The sequence below is a fragment of the Manis javanica genome, chromosome 7 (genome assembly GCF_040802235.1).
Source record: "Manis javanica isolate MJ-LG chromosome 7, MJ_LKY, whole genome shotgun sequence".
Classification (NCBI taxonomy): Eukaryota; Metazoa; Chordata; class Mammalia; order Pholidota; family Manidae; genus Manis; species Manis javanica.
In genome coordinates, this window is record NC_133162.1 from 66,338,841 (window position 1) to 66,363,411 (window position 24,571).

Here is a 24,571-nt window from a genome sequence, read left to right on the forward strand (position 1 = left end):
GAGTCCTAATCGTGACACAGACTCAGGAAATTCAGGAAGACAGATAGAGCATTAGTCCCATAATCAATGAATCATAGAAGTTTCAAGTGTAAGAATGTTCGCCTAAAAAGAATTATCAATCTTTTAATTGGGAAGAAAATAATAATTAGTAGTTTTGTTTTGGTTGCCTCAGGCAGTTAGAAGCTAAAATTAGTAGGATTGCCCAATACAGTATTATTCCAGATGGACCATATTAAGTAATGGTTTTCCTTTGCCCTACTTAAGACAAAATGATTATTTGATCTTATTAACAGGGTTTAATTTATTTGATGACCACAGCCTGTTGCCAACACTCTGGTTAGCCATGGAATGGAGACCAGGCATACAGAGAAACAGGGCTAGAAATTTGTGGCTCTGTCTAGGGGAATAGTTCTCAACCTTGGTTATCCATCAAATTGCCTGTAGAATTTTTCATAACATAGATGCTCAGGCCATTTGCCAGAGCATTTATATAAGAATCTTTGGGAGTGCCACCCAGGCATTAGTATTTCCGAAAGCTCTCTGCATGACTAATATATAACCAAAGTTGAACACCACTACATTAGTGGCTCTTAACATTAATTTAATGAGTCATAACCAGCATTTTATAAAAGGAGTGCATTGGAAAAGAAAATATACTAGGGGATTCTGCATAATAAAGGTAGGATTTGATTTAGTAAAACTTTTGTTTCAGTCCTGTGTGTGTGTGCGCGCACACACACACTGTGTTGCAATTAAAATACACTTACTATATCTTGTGGTCCAAAATGTTGCAATAATACTGATTTGGGTGGATGAGACTGTGGTCAAGAGCCCCAGGGGGCTGAGATAGCGGGAGGAATGTGGAGATGGGGCACTGTTCTCATTTCTTTCTCCAATTCACTTAGACTCATTTTGTCGGTCAGTTGTACCTCGGAAAATTAGACTCTCAGATCTGGAAGGAGCTTTTATTTTTTTAATAAATTACCCTCATTTCATGGATTGACAAACTGCCCCAAGACAAAGGATCTGTCTCAGACTCTGTGGTATAAGGAAAAATTAATGCTTCAGTGGAAAACAATGCACTGTCTAAAGCACACCCTTCCAGGATGTCTTACTGGAATTCGATGGAAGCTATTTTACAACCCTGAAAATTATAAATAATGGACAGAAATGAATGTTTCCCTCTAGGCACGCAACTTCTGTCCTGTTTAGGAGGTTCAAAATTGACCTCCCTTCCCAACATGGAAGAGGTTAGTGTTGTCTCCCCATGAACATTTGTTTCAACATTCCTTTACTTCACATAAATTTGTGCTTTTGTGATTTCTCCTCTGAACCATCAGTGTGGTTCCCTCATTATGAGTTAGATAAAAAGTTTAACACATATTCACTTATCCATCTCTGTAAGAATCATGATTTTATGCTTTTTTGTAAATTAACTTTTAACAGTGAGAATTCTCTCCTTAGAACAACATGGCAGGTCTTTTTATTTTGTGATCTCCTCTTCTGTGGGCCAGATGGCTTCCACTTCCTGACCCCATATTACACTTGCAACCTGCCTTATTCCAGCCACAAACAGGATCTGAACTCACCACAGATGCTGGGCTTGGATCTGACCCAGGGAAATCATACCCATGGTTAAGTAATACCATGGTATGTCTGTGGTTTCATGTAAAGCAGAATATCTGCTGATGAGATCTTAGAAATAAAATTATATAGAAAACTAAGAAACTCATGAATTTACTAATCTCTTTTTTTCCCCAACAAACTGAACTTTCAGTACACTTCTCCAGTTATGGGACTTACTCATTTTAACAAATATTTATAGAGGACTTCCTTTCCTGACATCATGATAGAAGAGATATACTAAAATACTGCCCACTATAAATACATAGAAAACACAGGAAAAACCAAACTTTTTTTTAATAGGCAGCAAAACTTAAAAGAATGTAGGACAAATGGTACTAGAACAAGTAGATATCCATGTATAAAAGAGTGAACTGCATCCAAACATCAACCACACACCCTTCACAAAAATTAACTCAAAAGGGATCATAGATATAAATGTAAAATGCAAACTATAAAACTCCTAGAAGATAACATAGGAGAAAAATCTAGGTGACTTTGGGTATGGTGATGACTTTTTAGATACAATGCCAAAGGCACCATCTATGAAAGAATTGAAAACTTTTGCTCTGTAAAACTTCCAATAAACTCCGACCTTCCCTTCCCTTCCCAGAGACACTGCCAAAGCTTTGCAGAGCTGATGTCCTTTTATGGCTGTACACAATTGTCTCATCAAATTGACAGCTTTGTCTCATCAGCAGGCTGTGTTGGTAACATTTGAGGAGCCAGATTTTGACATTTCAGGAAGACAGTATTAAAAAGGAAAATTACAGCCCCATCGAACTCATGAGGATAGATGCAAAAATCCTAAACAAACTCTCAAAAACTGAATATAGAATGTTTAACAAGTAATATGTGCTGACCAAGTTTGATTTATCCCAAGAATGTTAAGTTAGATTAATATTAAACTATCAATTTGTGTAATTTAACACATTGATAGATTAAAGGAGAAAAGCTATATGATCAACTCAGTAGAGGTAGAACACCTTTTGATAAAAGATTTAATATCATAAAGGTGTTTATTCTTCCCAGATTCATCTAAGGATTAGAAGTATTTCCAATCAGAATACCAATAAGGTTTTTTTTAACTGAAAAGGTAATGTGAAAAATAAAAATACTATGAGAGGCCACAACACTCCTAAAATCAAAGAACAAGGGAGGGAGATGGCTCTTACTAGATACCTAGAATTATTACAGAGTTGTAATGATTATCAGAAAATATTAGCACAAGAAAAAAATTAAAATATCAGTGAAGCAGAACAGATATCCTAGAAATAAATGCATACATATCTGTACATTTGATATATGTGGCAGTGCATTTCAGTGATGATGGAATTTTTTTTAATGGTGCTGGGAAAATTATATATAAATTTTTTTTCCTTAACATTAGAAACAAGGCATAGATGTCTACTCTCACTACTTTTTTTTTGGTATTATTAATATAAAATCAAATTGGCAACACTGCAGTTACTAGATTCCCCCCATTATCAAGTTCTCAGCACATACCCCATTACAGTCACTGTCCATCAGCATAATAAGATGCTATAGAGTCACTACTTGTCTTCTCTGCATTATACTGCCTTCTCCGTGCCCCCCTCACATTATGTGTGCTAATTGTAATGCCCCTTATTCCCCTTCTCCCTCCCTTCCCATCCACCCTCCCCAGACCCTTTCCCTTTGATAACTGTTAATCCGTTCTTGGGTTCTGTGAGGCTGCTGCTGTTTTGTTCCCTCAGTTTTTGCTTTGTTTTTATGCTCCACAGAAGAGTGAAATCAGAAAATTATATTTTAATAAAATGAAATTGGATCCCTACCTCAAGCAAAATCCTAGCAGCTTTTTTGCAAAAATTGATTAACAGGTTGATTCTAAGGTATAAATGGCTATTGAAGAGTCAAAACAATTTGGAAAAGAAGTTCAAGTGGACATACTTACTTTATTATAAAGCTACAGCAATAAGTACAGTATGATACTGACATCAAGATAAACAAGTAGAACTGTGGAACAGAACAGAAAGTCCAGAATGTGTGTGTACGTGTGTGTGTGTGTGTGTGTGCGTATACATGTGTGTGTGTTTGTGTGTATGTGTGTGTGTGTCTATATATATTGACTTTAGACAAATTGGGAACAGGTATCTCTTCAACAACAGTGCAGGAAGCATTGAAAAATCCATGTGGAAAATGGTGAACTTGAAACCTTACCTCACACCAAGCAAAATAATCAGCTGAAGCCTCTATAAATATAAAGCTTCTAAAATAAAAACAGTTGAAAATCTTAGAAAATTTAGGGTAGGGTTTCTTAGATAGGTCCCAATTACCATGAACCACAAAAGAAAACATTGATAAAATGGACTTCAGCAAAATGTAAATCTTCTGCTTCATGAAAGACTATTGAGAAAATTAAAAGGCAAGTTATAGATAGGTAGCAAGTATTTATAATAAAAAATATACAAGTATACAAAGAACCTTTACAATTCAATGACAAGAAGACCAAATTTTTTTAAATATACAAAATGTTTGAGAACACACTTCATAAAAGAAAACAGAAAAGGCCATTAAGACACAAAACAATTCCTAACATAATTAGTCTTGAGGAAATTTTAGTTTGATATCACAATGAGATACAACCACAAGTCCACAGAATAGCTAGGATTAAAAAGACTGATAACTTCAGTATGTTAATGAAGATGTGAAGCCAGGGGAGCTCTCATATACAGCAGATGGATATGCAAAATAGTACATTCTTGGAAACAGTTTAGACCTTCCTTATGAAAGTAAACATACTTTTATCAGCTACATGTTCTTGATATCATATTGCATAACACACTTTTAAAAATATTTACATTTAAAAAAATGCATGTGATATTAATTTGCCTACTGATCAGAATTACAGGATGAAATTTAGAAAAATATAAACTTACCATATGACTTAGCAATTTAACTCCTAAGTAATTCCCCAAGAGAAATAAAAATATGTGTACACAAAGAACTGTATATGAATGTTCATAGCATTTTTTATAATAGCCCATATTGGAAATAATTCAAATATTTATCAGTTGATTAACAGATAAAAATTATTCTGATTTTTCCATATCACAGAATTCTTCTCAGCAGTAAAAGAGAACCATCTTTTCATATACACAACATGGACAGATCTCAGAATATTATACTGTGTGAAAGGTGGTAGAGGCAAATAATACATAATAAATTTTTCTATTTGTATGAAACTCTGAGAAACTTAAGTCTAATCAGTATTGGTAGAAAGATCAGTGGGTGTCTGGGGCACAGTGCTGGTTATGAACTGAATGTCTGTCTCTCCCCACCAAAATTCATATGTTGAAATCTTAACCTCCAATGTGATAGTTTTGGAAGAGGATAGGTCATGAGGATAGACCCTCATGAATAGAATTAGCATCCTTATGAGAAGAAGTTCTTTCCACTCTGCTCTCTGCCACATGAGAAGACAGCCATCTACACGCCAGGAAGTGGGCCCTCCACAGACACTGGATCTGCTGGCATCTTGATATGGGATTTCCCAGACTTCAGAACTGTGAGATACAAATTGTTGTCATTTAGGTCTCCCGTCTGTGGTAATTTGTTTGAGCAGCCTGAACTAAGACAGTATTGATTGAAGGGGCATTGATTGAAAATGGGCAGAAGGAAACTCTGTGACATGATGGATATATTCTATGTTATGTCTGTGGTAGTGGTTACATGACTACATACATTTGTAAAGAACCATTAACTTTTATACTTAAAATTGGTGAATTTAATTGCAGGTAAATTGTACCTTGATAGATGAATGGAACAGAGTGGAAAGTTCAGAATTAGACCAAGTTATATATGGCTAAGTGCACTTCAGCAAAAGTAATTGTGATTTAAAAATAAATATAATAATAAAATAAAAGTGAACTAAGACACCAGGCAATTACACGCAAAATTAGAATGACAAGATATTAAACATTCTAAGGTCATCATACCTTTTAGGTGGAGTGTACAGATGCTAATTTACTTGACTTTCTAAAATGAAGTATATGGTTTTTAAATGTTAAGTTTAACCACAAAATTAGAATGCAGTATATATAAAATGTATGACTTCAAATCACAATGGAAGATAAGAGGAACTTAAAAAAAAATCCATCCAAAAGAATGTAGTAGAAACATAGACAGTTTAAACAGCACAAAATGAGACAGTAGAAATAAATCTCAACATAACAATGAATTATGGAATATGTAGATGGACTATCTTTGTCCAGTAAAGGACAGTGTCAAATTAGATGCCTGCTATGTGCTGAGGACTGTGTCCAAGGGACAGAAAGGCAAGGAGCTTACGGAAAGGAGGGGATGTCAGGGAAATGGTTACTCAACCGTTGGTACTATGAGCTATAGTCTGTGGGCAGAAGTCCTCCCGGGGTGTTACAGGAACACAAGAGAGCAAGATCCTCTCTGTGGAGTCACATGTCTTGGTCAATGTAACCACTGAGTTGAGTTACTGGTATTAGAAATAGGCAAAGGGCATTATTGACAGAGGGAACAGCCTGAACAAAAGCACAGAGGAGAGGGAAGCTGATAGGGGGATAAGAATCAATTTCATGTTAGGAGGCTGGGATGTGAATTGTGGTGGCTAATGAACTGATAAACTCTGTTACCCCTACACATCAGGGACTCACCTGGTTCTCCGTCCCAGCAGTACAGCACCCCAGAGAGGATCATTTTGAGAGCAGAATTAACTCTGTGGAATCAATCTGTAATGGAAGTTACCAGTTACTGCAAAATGAGGATCTTTATCTCCCGAAGTGCTGTGCCTCAAGGAGTTAGTATAGTGAGTAAACATGGATTTGGAAGTCCAAATTTGCACATCGAGTGGATTTTGATGATTCACTTCTGTATCTCACCCAGCTTTGAAGATTGAACTCAACTGTTTCCTCCTCCATAAATTTCCTGGGATGAACTTTACCTCTGAGAGGTTAGTGTATTTACTTAAGAAATCTGCAGTTTTCTCCTTCATCCTTTACTTAGTTGTACCCTCATACTTCAGCAGTTTACTGGAAGACAGGGCCCATGTTTAGTTACAACACAAAGCCCAATGCCTTGCACATAATAGGTGGGGACTTTAAGATGATGAAAAAGTTGTTGCAGTTTCTGCAAGTTATTCCTTCAAATATGATTGTAAGTGATATTCTGTATGCAGTTATTAATGATAAAATTAGATTATGCTTTTACATGAATTTTCATGATTTTTGTACTCTCCGAAGCAAAAAAAAAAGAAAAAAATTTGTCTGTACATATCCTATTTGAGGACCTAGGATAGATGAAGTGGTGGCATTTCAAGATGGCATGAATAAAGTCCACAGGCAGACACTTGTGCAAAGATGGCCATAGTGCCACATTGATCTGGAAATCATAGGAAAGGTTGCTGCTTCAGCACCAGGTAAGCACTGCCTAGAGAGCCCCTCTCAGCTGAGGGAGGGCACAGCTCTGAGCAGCTGGGCAGCCAGTAGAATCTTTCTGCATAAGCACCTCAAGATTTCTGAGAGCATCGTCACCATCCTCATCCTTCTGGTATTTTCCTACTGCTCAAGACAGAATTGTTTTTCTGATTCCTTTGATTGGTCAGTTATGCCTCAGTCTAATTTAATGGTATTGCTAAAACCCTGGATACTTAAGGCGCTCCTCTCTTTCTCTCTCCCTTTTTTGAGTTCCCATTAACAAACTTCATCAAGTAATGCCAGAGCTGCCCACTTTGTTTGGTAGGAGAAAGGAAAACAAAGATGAGTGGAGTACCTTTTCCATGTAAGGTGTCGCACTGTGCATGTTCACATTTGTGTCCCAATCAATGTTCATAAAAGCTCTGTAATAATAGCATTAATATTTATGAAAAGAGCTAGCAGTTATTGATCTCTACATGGACTATCTCATTTGATTTTAGACCAGCCATGAGAAGGAAGCATATTATTCTCCCCATTTTACAGATGAGAAACACTGAGGCCTCAAGGAGTTAAGAGCACAATTAAAAAGTCATGACATTTAGATGTGAACTTTTTAATCTTCCCAGGGGCCACACTTTAACCATGACGCAGTGCTGTCTCCCTGCAAATTAAAGAACGTCATCTCCATTTAAGAGATGAAGGTGTGGGTTCACAATGTGCTCAGGCCATACATTTAATAAATAGCAGACCCAGTATTTATTAAATAAATATTTAAACTCAACAACATGGAAGTAAACACATTTTAAAAACACAGTGTAAAATACAAATCTGAGTGTTGTGCTTTGTACCATACATCACTGATGCAGAAAAGCAAGTTTTCAGGTTAAATTACAATAAACTCAGCTGTCTATTTCTTCACTCTGGGTATACAGATGGGAGTTCAATACATTTACTACAGAAGCAGGGACCAGACTGGGGCTAAATAAGAATGAATTGAGCTGAGCCAATATTTCATCACGACTAGAAAAGCGTGTCTGGCCCAACCACCCTGACATGGCTGAGGGGGAGATTCTCGGGGTTTCAGATGTGCTGATAGTAAACGTAGGCTTTGTGCTGCAAACAGGTCGTGGCTCAGCTTCCTCAGGTTTCTTACTGTAAGACAGCAGGAGAAACGATGTTGTCTTTCCTCTATTTGCTTCATTCACTTGGTTTCCTAATCTGTGGCCCAGCCACAAACATGGGCAGACATATGGCGCAGTAGAAAGAACTTGGGTTTTTCATCAGCCAGGTCAGGGATTCAGACCTGTCGTGTGGTCGGAGGCCACAGCATCAGCATCACCTGGCGGCACTGTTAGAAATGCAAAGTCTTAAGACCCAGCCCAGAACTACTGAATTAAAATCTACATCTTTACAAATCTGCACACTGAAGTTTGAGAAGCCTTGGTCAAAAGCATGACAACTAACACACCGAGCCCCAGTTTCCTTGTTTGTAAAATGGAATGACCAGCAGCAGGTTTAGAGGACGATCATAAAGGCCAAGGGCCTGATACAGAACCTGACTCACAAAGGTATTTAACAGAAACAACCAGTTACAATTGTATGGTTGGTCTTACTATCCCAGTTGTCATTAATGGGAAACCCCAACTGTTTTTCCTGCTCTCGAGATCTTTTCCACTAGCACAGATTTCTGTTTAGTAGAAATATGTCTGGGATTTTTTTCCTCTATCAGAATAATAAAGAACTAAAATCCCTCTCCTGATCCCACTTTTACCTTCATTAAATCACGTTTCTTTCTCTCCTTCCCTTTGCAGCAAAGCATCTTGAAAGAGTTATCGGGGCACACTTCCTGTCTCTCTTACGCCCACTCCAAGCAGGATTTGGTCCCAACACTCCAAGACCAGTGTTTCCCGAGACACCAGCGATTGCTGTGTCACCAAATCCAGGGGTCATTTCTCAGCCCTCTTCGTGTCTACTTACTGTATCAGCCGCATTCTTTCTGCCTTCAGTTCCATTTTCATCTTGATCCCAGGACACCACACACACCCTGTTATTCTCTTCCTTTCTTGCATTTCCTTTCTGGGCTCTCTTGCTGGTATTTTCTCTTTCACACTCGGTAGTGTTGGCATGCTGTAGGGCTCCGTATTTGGACCATTTGTCTTTCTTCCTTTACAATCCCTCCCCGGTGACCTCATTCAGTCTAATGGCTTTAACTATGATATCATCTATTTGGTGATGATTTCTAAATTCTATCACTAGCCTGGAGCCTTTCTCTTGAACAACGAAGCCATGTGCGCAACCACCTACGAGTCATCAGCAGCAATTTGCATAGCTTGCTCTCTCCTCTTTCACGTCTATCAAAGAGTCACTTTCTCAGTGAGGCCTGCCCTATTCATCCTAAAATTCCAGCTTCCCACCAACCAATTCACATCTTCCTTCCCAGTTTTTCCTTTTTCTTCTACACTTACCACGAGCTAGTATATTACATATTTTTATTTATATATCTTATTATGTCCCTCTCCTACCTCGAATGCAAGCTCTCCAAGGCAAGGGTTTCTGTTTTCTTTGTTCTCTGCTGTCTCCCCTGTGCCTAGAACAGTGCATGGCACCACAGTCACTGAATGAATGTACGGTATCATTTCACAGTGGAAGTAACATTCAGGATGGGCTCTCCCATGGTCACAGAGCTGGTAAACCGCAAAGCTGTGAACTGAATGCTGTTCTGTCTGACACCAGATCTCTTACTATTAACCAGTGTCACATACTGCCTCTGTTTGAAAGAGGTTGATATGGTGACCTCAGTTCTCCAGCTTTCCATCTAGTAAATGATATGCCTGTGGGGACTCAGCGCTATCTTCCGGAGCAGGATCGCATTCTCTGCCAAGACATGTTAAAACATGGTCAAACAGTAGGAAGAGTCAGGGCGGCATCTTGCCCGGGCTTCACCTTTCCAAATAGTCCTGTTTCAGAAAACTTGAATCAGAGCAAAAAGGGGAAATGTGAGATGCTTCCGCTGTTCCTTCTCACCTCCTCTTTCCTCTGCCTCCACAAACATCTCTGGGATACTCTTCCCACAGAACAAGCATAGGAAGGAGAGGTGTGTCACATTCCGTGCTCCCTTTAAATAAGGTCTGGTTTAGAATATGAGGGAACATGCTTGCTTCTTTTCTCTGAATAGGTAGAAACAAATGTCCTTGCCTCTTTCTGTCACTGCAGCCACAGGGCTGATAGAAAGAGCACCACTCGAGCAAATTCACCCCTAGCTCTGCCTTTTCCAGGGCAATCTGGACTTCTCCAAGAGTTTCACTTTCCTTACCTCCAAAATGGAAATAAGAGCGCTACTGCAGAGGGTGCTGCAAGTATTCAAGATAATGTGCATGAGAGCTCAGGGCAAGGTTTATAGGCTGATATGAGAATCTTCTTGTTTCTGATTTCAGTAAGAACAGATCTCCTTTCTAGGATTTGTTGCAGCTTATTCACTTCACCAGTAAAGCAGGTGGATTGGATTCCCTAGAGTAAAAGAAAAGAGCTTCACAGAGTCCTGGTGTGTGCCAGATTGCTTTGAAAACACTGCACGTATTACGCCTCATTCTCACAGTGACTCTGTAAGGTAAGTGGAATTAGCTGTATCTCAGGGATGAGGAAACTCAGGGTCAGATATGGTGAAGAACTGGCTCTGGCTCCATATAGTCAGTAAGTGGCAGAATGAGGGGCCCAAGCCTAACTCCAAAGAGCCCATTGTTTGTCCCAGAACAGCACCTCCATCACCCCACAGGCCCCAACCAGCCCCTTCACCCCTCCAACCGCTCCCCAACACACACACCGCACAGTCTTCCTTGTGAATCTGATGACATGCTGACCACTGACGTAACTGTGAGTGTTCCTAGATATTCTCTGATTTCTATTCTTATGTGTTTCCTCATAAGGACCAAACACAGAAAGAGAATTTATGACAGGACATCTTGGAAGAAAAAGATCAGTGATCACAATACTCCCTGATTTTGCCTCTTCAGAATTTCCATTTTGATCTCTGTCCCAATCCCTCCAGCGATCTCCGGCACCTCAGGTGATACAGCATGTGGGGTAAGAATGTGGGTTTGGTATCATATCTGGGTATAAGTCCAGCCTCCCTAACTAGCTGCTGAGGCCTTGGGAAATTTATTTAACTGAGTCTCAGAACTCCCACCTAAAGAATGGACATAATAATACCTACCTGGTAGTGAGATGATGCATGTAAAAGCTTAACACTGTTACTCTCACTTAGTATGCCTACACCAAATGTTTATTTAGCAGAATAATTCATCTAAATTTGCTTTATGCTTTGATATTGGTGCCACTGGAGGTTTACAAGGGAGAGCATCCTTCCTCCACTTTGCAGCCCAACAGTGTAAGTCTTTTGGACAGTCTCTGAGCATTTTCCCTTCCACTTACTCTAAGGTTCCTCTCTTCTGAGAAGGGAAGCGATCCTCTATTTACACTGTTCAAATCCAGACATTTAGATTTAGGTACTTGCCTCTTGGTGAATTTACTCATATTTTCCAGCAGTTTGCACAGGGTTTGTGGCTGACTCTGTTTCTAGTTCATCTATCAAGAGTAGTTGAAGCAAGTGTCTCATTAGTTACTGACTGAACTATTAATCAGTATTCCCGATTGAAGGATGGTTGAACCATCCACGTGAAGCCATAATTTTGAAACTTTCTTTACAGCCACACCCCCAACACCTAGAAGATACTGACTCAGAGCAGAAACCCAATAATAAATAAATGAATGAATGGAGAAATGCGCTTTTTGACAATGTACCTCTATGGGTAAAAAAAATTCAAGCAAGCACTCTTAATTATGTACACTCACAGATTTCGTCATGATATTTGTACACTCTTTTATTGATATATATTATGCATACTAGAATACATACACCAAAACTAATCAAAAGGATGAGATGATAAAGTAAGTAACAACAGAAGTTCTGATACTGTTTTCTCATGTTCTCTCCTAAGACTTCAGGGAGAGCAAGGGTGGGGGTGAGAAGAACGCCTGCAGCAATGCCAAACCATCAAGCAGCTTCCCTTCAATCAGTGCCCAGGAGCTTAAAATTCCACATCCTCTAGGCCTTTCCCTGTCTTCTCTCTGCCCCCAGCAAGGACCCCAGAAGTTTTTGCAGAAGTGGGTAGCCCTTCACTCCCTGGAAACACCCAATATTTCTTCTTAGGAAATCAAGGATGAAAATACACATTCCAGAGAATACACATAGAATTCTATGCTACTGTTTGTTTCCTCCAAGGTGCCAAGAAAAGAGTCAAAACATACATTACACTCATGTTATTTCCAGATGCTAAAAATTAAGGAATCACTCTAGCCTCATACACCTCAGCTCCTTCCTGTTTAAAACAACAACTTCCGGGAGAGAGGGAGAAGCCATCTTTACCTCTGCTCCCTATAGCTGGGGAAAGGCCATCTCCACTCTTCCTTCCTGGCAATCTGCTAAATAATGGGTTTTTTAACTTAGAAGTCTGAGATTATTATGCAACAGGAGAGGGGGGACAACTTTTTAGGGAAAAAATAAATGGAAGGGAGAGGAAGGACAAGGAAGTCAGGAACCACACAGGGCTGGGCTTGGAGGAAGTTTTTATTGAAGTGAAATTGGGAGGCGAAGAGAGAATCTTCATGGTAGCAATGGATTGAAAGAGATTTTGAGAGTAAAGGAAATGGATTTAACAAAAATTTTCTGAAGGAAAGGGAAGTGAGAATTTTACCATGGGTATAAATTGGAGTCTCATAGATGTTTTACAGAAGGTTCTAACAAATGCTTCAAATCACTTTTATTTGGTACGCTGTTTTTTTTTAATAAGACTGTATGCTAGACTATGTGGAGCCCCAGCTTTTATTCATTTAATATGAGTAGTAGAGAAGCTCAGAGCCTCCTTCAGTCTTTCCAACAGCCTAATGAAGTGATACATCAACCTCCAAAAAAGGGTCTGAGGTAGATTCACATATTGCATTTCCTCACTTTGAACTGAAGTCGTAACAGCTCTGCAGTCACATGTGTACACTTGTGTTCATCAGAATGACCAATATATTTCTTTGTCTGCGATAAACCCTCACAAAACTAAATGCATTGCTTAATAAATACTATTTGATAGCCAAAAGGAAATCCTATAAATTCTAAAGTGTCCATAGTTAGGAATAATACATAAGGGGGAGTAGGTATTGATGACAGAAAAGTTTGGAGCCATACAGTTCAGTCATTTAAGCTCCATGGCACAATGGAACAGATTGGCAAATTAAGAAGCACAGAGTCTAGCTATTGCAATTCTGTCCCCGTATTTGTTATGAAAAGAATGGGCCACTTGCAATCCCAAGGAGAATTTCCTAAAGGCCAAATAGCAGAGGAGACACAGAATTGGAAAACCCTCAAAGCCAAACCAAAAAGTATTGAACCCAGGTAGGTCACCTTTGGGCAAAGAGAATTAAAAAGTATCAATCACTGCCTTTGCTACTGATGCCCGGGTTCTTGTTTGCAGAGTCAAAGAATGAACTTAGCAAACACCTCAGGTAGAAGAGCCAGGGAGACTTTTAATGAGAGACACAGTGAGAGGACAGACAGAGCTCCTGGTGTGAACCAGGAGGGGACAAGAGAGCCCATAGTGGTGTGTTGTCTAGGGCTTTTATAGGCAGTTGAGGATATTTGGAAACATGAATAAAAGCTTAGGGGTGGACTTGTTAAGTGGCCCCTGAATATTTAGGATTAATTTAACTTAAGGAATTTCCTGCCTTGATTTATCTCTGGGATACCGGTAGCATCTTGGTCTGGGAGCATATCAAAAGGCCGCCTACCCATCTCCCAAGTTAGGCTGAGGTATAGTCTGTTTGCTAAAGAGTAAGTTAAGAATCTTACTTCTTAAACTTCCTAGGTGTTAAAATGCAATCTTATCTTTAAGGTGGAATCCTTCCTGCCTTTTACTATGTTGTTTACAGCTGGGTCTGCATGCTAAATTAATTGCCCAGTTTGCAAAATCACCTCATCAGATCTGAAGGAGGAAAGGCAGCCCATAGGCCTGGGCCTTTAAGCATGCTAAGGCAAACCTTACACATGATTACAAATGATTAGCATAATAAAAACATGTGCTACTCTTCTTTATCTGGGGAATATTAACTGATCTCACTGAAGAATGACTCTAGAGCTTAATGTTCAACACAGAGTTTTGGGAGGGGGTTTCCTTGCATGTAGTTACATTGCTCTGACTGCAGATATCCTGCCTTGCTTTTTCTGGAAGCCCTCACCCTATTCTGTCTAAGTCCATGGCCCCTCTCATACCATGATCTCAAGCTATCTCCTATACACTTGGAAAAATAAGAGAGTGGGCCAACATTAACAACTATAACCCCTTGCTGTGGACTAATTCCATAGATAATAATACCTAACCTATTTTGAGTTTGCTTCAAAAATAAATGCTTTTGCTTTAAAAAATAAATGCTTAATATCTCATTAGCAAAGGGGTATGTACAAGTATTGTAGGATTTGTAATAACAACAAATAAATAGGTAGATAACAGAGAGAAAGAAATGGAAAAGTTAAATGAATGATCCATCCTAATGAATTTTATTAGCAGTTAAAAACTGAGTTACATGCACTAACCAAGGACATATTATTACGTGATGAAAAGACAGTAATATATGTATATGCTTCTGTTTATGTTTTTAAAAATCCACAGAATGACACTCTACATCTGTGTGTGTGTGTGTATCTACACATCTCTGTCTATCTATCTATCTGTCTGTCTGTGTGTAGATTAGGTTAATCATATGAAATTGTCAATATTTGACCATTTGTGACCTACAAAAACAGCAATGATCCAACCTAATACTTGGAGAGGAAAAGATATGAAAGCATATATATCAACAATAACAGTGGTTGTCTATGGGAATGGTAGTGAGCTCAGTGCTCAAGGGGACATTTCAATTATGTGAATCCTTTATAATTTATATAATGTGAATTACATATGCATTACTTACATACTTAAAACTAGAGTGAAATTTACATTTGATAATGAAAGAAGGAAATAAGACAGGCAGGCAGAAAGGAAGGAAGTAAACCACTACGCTTACAGATGTCAAGAAAAATAGGGGAGCAATAGAAAGAAGGGAAAGGAGTTTTGAATACACAGACATCAAGGGTGAAAGGGATGGCTGTAGAAAACTTTAAGGAAATATTGCTGTAATTAAGTGTGTGTTCCAAACACACCTCAGAAACTTTCTTGCAAGACTAAGCAAGGATTTCAACTGACTGTGCTCAATTGATTGAAAAAATAATAATAAAGAAACAAAGACAACAGAGGCATCTGATGTGAAAAGGCAAGAAGGAGCTGGAGTCATAAATGGAGCAACTGTGAGATCAGGACCTGTGGGTGAGTTTCACATTGTTCCGTGAGTCACATATAAAATTATAATTGTCTCCTGGGAAGGATTAATTCCAGTTGCAAGACAGAAAAAAAAAAAAACCAACCACACACCCCAGAGAAGTGATTAAAAAATGCAGGGGAAAACTCCATGAAGCAGCACTGGCAATTCCAAACGTCCTGGTGTCAGCAGTTGGTCACAAACTCGACCCCACAGCCATTCCTCGCAGGTCATGCGCTGGAACCCACCATAGGGTGTTACACATGGACAGTGCTCAGTAACAAATGGTTAATTTGACTTTATTTATGAGCACTTTGCTTATAAGTCTAGCGGCTTCTTTGGGGATGAAAATGACTTTGAAGTACTGAAAGGTAGCTGAGACTTAATTGTATTCCTTTATTAAGTGCACACAGTGGACCCCAACCACTGGGATTGGTATGTTGCATGTACAATCTCATCTAACTCACCCAGCGATCCCACCAGAAGAGCTTATTGTGGTTCTGCAGTTAAGAAAATGGGACTTAGAGATATCAAGTAACCTGCCCAAGGTCACGCAGCAAATAAGCAATATTGGGAATTGAATACAGGTATATCTAAATGAAAGTCTGGGTTTTACTTCAGAAGGTAAATCATGTTCAAGGTCACATCTTTTCATTTGTTTGTTAGCCATTTGTGCATCTTGATCAGAAAAACATCTATTCAAGTCTTTTGCCCATTTTACAATCTGGTTATTTGTATTATTGTTACTGAATTGTAGGACACAGTACTTTTTAAGCTTAAATAATTGAGATTCATGTGTTATCTTTCAGATTTTAAAGAGAAGTACTTATTTCCGGGGTGGTTTTGAGAGTGAAAGCATAGAATGGATAGAAATCATGCAAATCAGTTCCTGGAACATGGCAAGTTAGAAAATAAATATTTGTCATTTGTTTTTTTCTTTTGAATCATGTAGCCAAATTGATTGTTTTCTTTTCTTTTTTGCATAAGGCTAAAGCTCCTCCCACTATCTTCATGAATGTACCTGTACTTCTTGCAAATGTGCCATTGTTAAAAAAGTAGCTTTATGGTCTTCCAAGAGTTCAGGCTGATGCACATCTGCTCATGTAAACTTGCTGGTGAATACAAACCAGCAATACCTCCCAGTCCTCAACAAATGCCAAACAAGGCTCATGGCATCACATATGGATATACAATAAAAAATGAACTCCAAATATGTTAGCTCATAATACATTCTTGATGATGTTTATCACATATTTCTATTGCTTACTTGACATATACAGTAAGTGATGCAATCTCTTGTGGGATGTTGATGATTCACTCAGTTGCATCACAAAGATTTCCTATCACTCCTCATTCAATGTGCTGACATTTTATGAGGCAGGTGCTATTTGTAACACCATTTCACAGAAAAGGAAATCAAAGTACAAAAAGTTTAAGTTATTCCCAAGCCCTCACACCTGATATGCAGTTCATTAACGCTCTTATCATTCTGTCTTCCCATTCTAGGAAAAAAAACTCACAGGTCACTGGGTATCCAAAGAGGGACAAGAGTTACCCCAGAAGCAGGAATGACAGACTGAAGAGAATGCTTCACCTACTTCTGTTTTGTCTATGATCACATGAGGGAAAGAAATGGAAGAAAGACTGAAGATAAGAGAAGGAGATGGAAATGGGGTAAGGTGTGGGACCTGGCTGGACTTGGGTCTTCAAACTAGAATGAGAGGAAAATGGAAGTGCTGGGACTTTCAGGGAGCAGTGAGAGGAGTCCCTGGGAACTTGGATGTAGAAACTCAATAAAAGGTTAGGGAGGAGCAGAAAGAAGGCACCCCCTCACCTCTGCCCAGTTATTTTTCCTGGGGGTCATCACTGCGTAAAACAGCCTCTTAGTACCATATACATTATCAACCATCAATGAAAACCAGAAGGCTTGCTATAAAGGGCTAGGACTATACACAACATGAACAAAAAAAATTAAAAATTGTACCTAACAAGTATTTATTAACACAAGGCTCTAGGGTAGGCTTGCGGAATAAACATGAGGTCCATATATTCTAGATGCTTTATTAGTAGTTTTTAAAATAAAATTAAATGAAATTCTTACCAATAAGAGTAATTGATTCCACATTAACTATTTTAAAATTTTTATAAGCTATTTCATAAAATAAATTCAGAAATTTGAAATGACTTCTCCACTGTGTATGTTGTGTTGATTTTCCTAAACCTCAGTTTCCTTAACTATAATATGGGAATAACAAAAGGAATTTGTTGAAAGGATGAAATGAGACAATGTTAGTATAGTATAGTGTCTGTCATGTATCAAGTACTCAAAAATTGGTAGCTATCATTCACTTATTTATTCCTTCAGCATTTATTTATTGAGCATTAATTATTGGACTAAGGGTATAGCAATCACAAAATATAATCCCTGAATTCAGGAATTTATATTTTAATGGGAGTAGACAGGCAATAAACAGAGAAACAAACAAACATATAATATATCAAGACATAAGTGTAATGAAGAAAATTAAGAGAATGTTTTTTTAAGATGGAAGCTATTAAAGCATCTTTGGAAGCTGATTGAAGGGACCCAGTAAGAAGAGGAAAAATGACTGATACTGAAAAAAGAAGGCACCATATCTCTTGAATAGGAAGAATAAGATGGAATCCAGGAAAGAAATGGTGGTTGAACTTAAATAGGAATGTGGATTGCTCATCCTTAGAAGGGAAAGCAAAATATTAGACAGGTGGTTGGAGAGATGTACAGGTAGAAGTGCAGGAATATTCTGTTCTGATTGCTTCCTGAGACAAGAGAAAATATCCTCAAAGGAAAATGAGAAGGGTAGAGATGTTGGAGATTGAGGAGAGGGGAGAGTTATCTCAGACACTAAATTACTAGATTAGTGATAGGACTAGAGGGGGGAAAAAAGGATCATTGGTCAACACTAAATATCCTTTTGAAGTTGGTGGTGCATCATTTACATGAAGTAAAAATATTGGCCAGCAGCGTACTAACATTTTCTAAGGAAGTTAGAAGTAAGTTTGTGACCTCACTCAATGGAATTTTTCAAACTAATTAATTTTAAACTCATCCTTAAGAAATTTTTCTCAGAATAGTATCCATTTCTGTATTTGTTACTTGTTATATAATCTGATCGTTGTCAGGAATGTACTTGTAATATGTTGAAAGATACGTTTTTATTTCATGGATCTTTCGTAAATTTTAGGACTTGGTGATATGCATATGAAACATTATGTGCTTACTGTTTCATTTATTCATCTTTCTATCCTGCCCTTTTCCGCATTGCATTGTAAGCTTTGATGCTCTAAGAATGCTCTCTGTCCCTGTCTGTCTGTCTATCTGTCTGTGATAACTAGTCCTGTAAGATAAACAGACTTCAGAGACTGTTTGTATATGCTAGGCAAATAACCTTAACCTCTAATGAGTCTTTAATTTTGACTGGTTGTCTTATTTCATGATATTACGCCATGATAGTAATATTTAAATTGTTATCTTTGTTCCCTGAAAGCAATGAAAAGAATAAGCACTCTGAGTTTTCTTTGTTAATTAAGACCCTTATTTGGAAATACCCTTTTCACCCACACTGCTGGAACTTAAAAATCAAACCAAGTCTGTAACTGCTGTTTTTTTTTTTTAAACAAAAAGTTTAGAAGTATAATTTTATTTAAATTAACAATGGTCAACTCAATAACAATAAAGGAATATTTTGATAGTAAAAGACCTATGTCATAAAAAAATTCTTTTCTCAAACAGATTGGGATTAAGCAATGATAAAATCCAAACCATTTTTGTAAGAGATTCAATTCCAAGAATTAGTCTAACAGACAGTAGGGCTTTACATGAGAAAACATCTATTCAGTCTAAAAAGAAGGATTGGCATAGAAGACCCTTTTTACTTGTATATGTTTTAATATTTTATTCATTTTTGTTTTACAACAAGCATATATGCTAACATGACTCAATTCATTTACCCTTTAGTAGTCCCCTTATTTTACTAGCTGCATCAACATTTAACTTTTTGCTATACTCTTAGAGAAATGGGTCTGTTTACTAGGAAATAGGTTGATTTTACTGCAAAGAAGAATAGAAGAGAGTGGAAAGGCTGATTCTTAAACCTGAAAAACAACAAAACAGAAAATGAAAAGCATGTGGTTTTCATTGGTCTCCAAAAAACCCATATCTATTTAACATGGGAATGAACTGGAAAGTGATCCAGCTTTCACTTCTCAGCAAGTCTGGCTTTTCTGATTCTAGCAGGAATGGGATTAATTGCATACAGATTTTAGAGTCATGTGGCTTCAAGGAAAAGAAATTAGGGCTGTCGGCACCACTGGAATGAGAAAGACCGAGTTCTATTGATCTGTCAGAAAATATTGACTGCTATAGGAACATTTTTATATGATTTAAGCAAGTGGATTTCAGGTAGATGTGGAAGAGGATTTCAAGAAAATATGACCCCCTCTGAATGGTGGGTCTAAATAAGTCATAATATAGTTATGACTAGTTACCATGTTTACACTAAGAAATTTAGATATTTTATGCAAATTGGTATCTGTTCCATGAAAGGGAGGGAGGAAGGAAGGAGGGAAGGAGGGAAGGAAGGAAGGAAGGAAGGAAGGACGGAAGGAAGGAAGGAAGCTAGATATGAGACAGAAAAATGATTTAGGGATAGGTATGAATGAACTATATGGTATCTCAACCTTTCAGGGCCTATAAGCCACCAATCACTATATCAAAGTAATTAGATCCAAAGATAACTAGTGATATTTATAAAAACTAAAAATTGTAACATGCTAATATTTGATAAAGGAGCATGAGTATACAATGGGGAAAAGATAGATTCTTCAATAAGTCATGCTGGGAAAACTAGACCACTACATGCAAGAGAATGAAACTGGATTACTGTCTGATTCCTTACACAAAGTAAACTTGAAATGGATCAAAGACCTAAATATAAGAGATGAAATCATAAAACTTTTTGAAGAAAACATAGGCAAAAATCTCTTGAACATAAGCATGAGCAATTTTTTTTCTGGACACATCTCCCTGGACAAGGGAAACAAAAGTGAAAATGAACAAGTGGGCCTACATCAAACTAAACAGCTTCTGTACAACAAAGGACACCATCAACAGAACAAAAAGGCAACCTAAAGTATGGGAGAATATATTTGTAAATGATTTATCAAATAAGGAGTTAACATCCAAAACATATACAGAACTCATATGACTCAACACTAAAAAAAAAAAAAAAAACAATTAAAAAATGGGCAGAGGATCTGAACAAAGAAGAAATACAGATGGCCAACAGGCACATGAAAAGATGCTCCAATTATTTTCTACATGTTATATTGTTTAATCCTCACAACTCCATGAGTAGCTTTTAGAATTAACTTCATTTTAAGTTGAAGATAAAGCCAAGAGAGGATAAAGAACTTCTTCAAAGTCATGTGGCCAGTAAATTGCAAAACTGAGACTTGAAGCTGCCTGATGTAAATTTCTTTCTTTGCTCATCGTTATAGGTATGGGACAATTAGCTATGATACTACTCCAAAATTCCCATGCCCAGGCTTCAATCAAACCAATTAAATCACACCTTGGTTAAGGCTCGCAAATGATTCAAATGTGTGTCGTAAGTTGAAAAACCTTTATCTAGTACCTATATTTGTCTTAATGCAGCCCAAGATACAAATAACTATTTTGAGAGCTACATCATACTTTTGAAGCATTTTGATCATAATAGTATGTTTTGATACTGTTTTTAAACCACATATTCCTCCACTCTGAATCTTGCATATGCCTTTTGGATTCCAGAACAGATCTTACTTTAAGCTCAGGTGCCTTTTCCTTTATGTCTGGCAGTTAAGAGATTTTTCAATACTTTTTCTATCAACGGACTTGACATTTTTCTTGGTTTCATGTCATACATAAATTTGATCATCATAATTTATATGGGCTTTCTTAAGTTACTAATACAAAACAGGGTTGAACCTAGAGCAGAACCTAGTAGCGTAGCATTAGAGACCTCTTTTCAGTTTCCAGTGGCATGGATCCACTTATTAATCACCTCCCTTTGCCATTCATCCCATTCAAATTCCATCGGCTTTTCCAATTTTATAGACCACTTTTAACACCAGGACCATAATAATGAGATATTTTTAGATGACAAGAGATAGAATTTCTTGTATGCTCATGGCAGTGTGACTAACAAAGGTATCAGAATGTCATATCCTGGCTGATGACCATCCAACCCAAAGTTAGTCAGATTCTGTTGTCTTTTAATGAGCAACATTATCTACTTAAAAAGACACAGTTCTTCTAACTCAGGCTTGGCAATTAAAACTTGGAAGCTGCTAACAAGAACTGGAATTTCCTTCTGGAGTTAATGAAGATGAAGGAGAATTAGAGATGTGGCCATGTGCAAGCAACAGCCTCAACACTGAGGGTGGCTGGCTGTGTTTGCAGTGTGAGCAGGCTCCTGGTTACAGATGTACCTGTCCAGGCCAATAGACTGGTCATATCACCAGTTAGATAAAATAGTCTTTTCTTTATTTTTTTCAGGAAAAATAAAGCTATATAGAACCTTTGGGCCCCTCAAAAAGAATAAAAAAGCAATCTTGAGAGATTCACCAAAATAGCTGAAGCAGAATGAAAGTGACCATCCAACATCTATAGCATAAAATCATATTTTGATCATATTTTGGTTGGTCAGATCTTAATCTCTTTTTTATTTTATGAAACAACTACATATTTTACTATTTTTGACTTGTCTCTAAAACCTGTGGAGAAATACATGTGTGTGGTGGATGTGTGTGTGTGTGTGTGTTGAAAATTTAAACAATACAAAAGTAGATAGAAGCCTCCTCTATCTTTTCCAATCCCTAGAGGCAACTGTTATTAATATTTGAGTACTTATGTTTCAAAGCTATTTTTCTATACATACAAAAATGTGGTTTTATAATACAAAGTAATACTATTCAACAATGTGTTTTTTTATTTTATAACAAATCATATCCTTCTTATCAGAATATATAGGCCAACCTTTTTTTTTTAAACTGCAAACTCCATCACATGATAACACCTGAATTCTTACTGGATAACATGTTTGCACTAAATTATGTGCACAAGTGGTTAGTTTTCTCTGTTTTCCTCTATCTCATGGAATACAATATTGATTCTTCATATACATTTTTGTACAGGTATGGAATTACTTCTTAGGATACATTCTAGAACTAAAGGGATCCAAAAATGAAACACTTCAAATTATAATAACTATTTTAATATTTTGCAATTTGTTAGTATTTGAGTGTGTTTCATGTTTGATAATAACATTATTAAAGTTGAGAATACTAATTACGGTTTTGATTTTTTATTTAATTATCATAGTTAATCTTACCATGAACAGGTATATTCATATTATTGATCTATTTTCCATTTGTTCATTTTCTTTATTGGTTTATTGTTTTCTTTATATGCTATAGATCTTAATTCTGTTATCTGGATTGTGAATTTTTCTGAGTTTCATTTCCCATTAACTTTGCTCATGGTTTCTTTTGCCCTAACATTTAATTAGTCTTATAAGTCATGACTGTCTTTTTGCAATTGATGGGCTACATGCCATACTTAAAAAGGGCTTCTCTACCCTTAAATATAAAAATATTTCTCCTGCATATTATCCTTTCATGTAGTTTTGCATTTTATATTTAGCTATTTTACCCACCTGGAATGTATTCATTCATTATCAAGGGTCTGATAATCTAATTCTTTCCAAAATTCGTTCATAACTAATTTTATTTTTAGATAATTATTATGTGGTGATTAATAGCACAGGATTTTTTGGCCTCAAAGAGCTTTACTGCAGACTCAACTCTGCTCCTTTTCTGCACAGAAGATTCTTGGCAAGTTACTCTCGAACTTTTAGTCCTTTCATCTGTAAAATGTGGATCTCGCACTACACATCTGGAGGAGCTGTGAAGAATAAATGGGACCCACATGAAAGCAGTTAGCGCAGAAAAGGAACCTGAGAAGAACTTAGTAAGTCTCAGCTACTCCCATTATTCTGAGATTTTGAAATAAATGTCCCCGTATTCATCCTCTCTAATGTTGGAAACCTCTTACTATGTAATTCTCTTATGTTTGTTGGTTGATTTGCTGTTGAATTACTTGGCTTGCTTTGTTTGGTGTGGATTTGATTGATTTCCAGTTTACTTTTGAGGAGGTTAAGGCAAAACAAATTCTTAGCCACTTGATAATTGTTTCAAATTTTCTAGCATGTATCCTATATCGTAAAACCCATTACATAAGGGCTCCAATTTTCTGCTAAGAAACCAATGTCAAAAAGTGTTGTTATTTGCTTCAGATTAAAAACTGCTGATTTCCAGAATAGTACAGCACGTAGAGTTAATTGCTGGCAGAAACTAACATATTGCCCTGTTTATTTTCTTGATTTTTATTGTAATTATAGCACTATCTGTATTATCTGTAAAATATCTCCTACAGGAGATGATAAACTATAAGCATTTTTAGAGCAGAGACTCCATCCCTAGCACAGTGGTTCACTGTAAATGCTCAATAATTATTGCATGAATAATGAATGGATGTCTGTTGTACATCTAACGTAGGTCTTGAAATTACTTAATTTTTAGAAGAATCTTGCAAGGTAGATGGTGTTATTCCCATCACAGATGAATAAGTTGAAGCTAGAGTTAATTAACTGAAGACTGAAGATACATGAACTAAATGGGAGCCTTGGCATGCTTCTTGCTGGTGGCAGATGCATGAGTAGCCCAGAGTAGGGTGTAGTAAGTACGAGTCTTGGGTTGGCACTTCTCTGAGGCAACTGCTCATTGTGCTTTCTAGTAAGTTCAACCTAGTGGATTCCTTTACGTAAAGTAGAACTGGGTCCTGTACCAAGCAAAACAAGCTTTATGTATGTCATTTTCCTTGTGTGCAAGTGATCAAGACTTACCCTCTGCAAACTGGGTCAGAATTCCAATCTAGCTCATGGTCATCTCACCATTGGTAAATAGGTTATGACCTCATTTCAGAAAGGAAAAAGTCAGCTTGAAAGAACATCAACTGCAAGATGAGTTATTTTTTTTCCTGCCTCCGC

General features: G+C 37.3%; 1 long non-coding RNA gene across 1 annotated transcript in view; it reads right to left on the reverse strand.

Moving 5' to 3' along the window:
- Nucleotides 1-24,571, reverse strand: part of LOC140850579 (uncharacterized) — a 91,175-nt gene that overhangs the window by 43,610 nt on the left and 22,994 nt on the right. Inside the window, exon 2 of the long non-coding RNA XR_012133519.1 lies at nt 6,291-6,365. This is a non-coding gene — a long non-coding RNA (uncharacterized lncRNA). The remainder of the gene's footprint in view (nt 1-6,290; nt 6,366-24,571) is intronic.